Raw genomic sequence first — 2,253 nt, forward strand, 5'->3', positions numbered from 1 at the left:
ATGGAGTCCCAGACACTTATGGAGGCACCAGCATATTCAACAGAGAAGGCTAAAAAACTTGTTAAAGAACAACTCCTATGATTCCATAGCATTGGGTTATGATTGATTATATAGTATAGAGATACCCATATAATCATATGCATGAAGTATCTGTGAGTAAGTGCACAATATCCTTGGCACACTACGACACAACGTTATTTCTGAGTAAACAAATCTAGAGTTGTACCCCATATCTCAATTTCACTCATATTTAAGATACTTCACATCCTATTTGATAACTAAAGGGCATATAGATAATTTCAATATGTAATATATCACTTGACAAAAAGTCAGGTTTCATGTATTTACAGTTGTCCTTCCACATTTGAAGTTTTGACTGTTACGGATTTAATTATTCATGGATTTGATTAAAAATGTTCTCTCTATGAATTTCTAGGTGCTCTAGTGTGACTCTGAGGTCAACTTCCTTCAGTCATGTCAGAGAACCTAGTGGTGTCTAGAGAGAACATCTCTTTAGGATCCTCTAGCTTCTCCAATGCTATTCTGTGGTCAGCTTCCAGCAAAAGTTGACCATAGAGTGGTGCCCGAAGACATAGAAATTCCTAGGAAGGTATTTTCTCGGGCAAAAAACAGGAATTTATTTAATTATAGTGGTTCACTTTTATGGGGGTCCTTCACCCCTAAGCCCAACAAATGGGGTTGACTGTAATTTTAAAATAGTCACTTGGCTATGTCTTCTGTTAGAGATACTTTGATGTAGTGGTTTGAATGTTGGGCTATGATTCTGGATACCAGGATTCAAATTCTCCCTCAGAGGAGGGCAACTAAAATGATTAAGGGTCTGGAGAACAAGCCCTATGGGGAGCGGCTTAAAGAGCTGGGCATGTTTAGCCTGCAGAAGAGAAGGCTGAGAGGAGACATGATAGCCATGTACAAATACGTGAAGGGAAGTCATAGGGAGGAGGGAGCAAGCTTGTTTTCTGCTGCCCTGCAGACTAGGACACGGAACAATGGCTTCAAACTACAGGAAAGGAGATTCCACCTGAACATCAGGAAGAACTTCCTCACCGTGAGAGCTGTTCGACAGTGGAACTCTCTCCCCGGGGCCGTGGTGGAGGCTCCTTCTTTGGAGGCTTTTAAGCAGAGGCTGGATGGCCATCTGTCGGGGGTGCTTTGAATGCGATTTCCTGCTTCTTAGCAGGGGGTTGGACTGGATGGCCTATGAGGTCTCTTCCAACTCTACTATTCTATGATTCTATGATTCTATGTTACAGTATGAACATGTTAGAATAGTTAGTTTAAAATTGTGATTAAAATGGAAGTAAAAGACACCACATTTTCAACTCAGGTGTAGGACTGCATCTTCCAACTCTTGGCAACTAGCACTAAACACACATTTCCAGGTGTCAAAATGCCATTTTATCAGAAAGAAAGGGTGGTATTATCTAACCAGGTAAAATGAATCCAAATAACTTTTCCTGTTGCCATCAGAAGGTAGAGGAACTGAATCCTCACCTACACTGCCATATAATCCAGTTTCTGAATCCAGATTATCTGCCTTGAACAGGATTATATGGTAGTGTAGACTCATATACTCCAGTTCAAATCAGATTATCTAGATTCATAAACTGGATTATATAGTAGTGTAGATCCAGCCTCCCCAAAGATCCCAGAGATCAGGAAGCCTTGAACAGGTATATATCAATACTTACCATAAAGTGTTCTGAAAATAAAAGTAATCGTCTTTCTTTCTTTGTCCGCTCCATAAAAAGTGTTGGGCCTTTACCAGCAGAAAGTTATCCACCTATTCTGATGTGGAAGCTCTTGTTAGAAGGTGGATGTAAGAAGTAAAAGTTTAGTAGCGATGACTTTGGAGACCAGGGTTTGAATCCCCATTCAGGATAACTTTGGGCAAGTTACAAAGAGTTAGCCTCAGAAAACTCTGTGAGAGGTTCTCCTTAGGGCCATCCTGAATCAGAAACAACTTGAAGGCACAACAAAATAACAAACATTTCTGCCTACTTTTTTCTTAAGTCTTCCTTAAAGGAAAAAAGTCACACAACGCTGCAACAGTTGCTTCAATTAGTAACTGCCCATTAACTGCTTGTGACATGTTTAGTGAGGAAGAACGCGGTAAACAAAGCCATCTGTTGACTTTTCATATTGAATACTACTATACCTCTGTTGCTGGTTTGTCATCCAAATTCAGTGTCTTCTTTTTGTTTGCCATAAACATCTGGACTCAGTTTTCTT

The sequence above is a fragment of the Anolis carolinensis genome, chromosome 3 (assembly GCF_035594765.1).
Source record: "Anolis carolinensis isolate JA03-04 chromosome 3, rAnoCar3.1.pri, whole genome shotgun sequence".
NCBI lineage: Eukaryota > Metazoa > Chordata > Lepidosauria > Squamata > Dactyloidae > Anolis > Anolis carolinensis.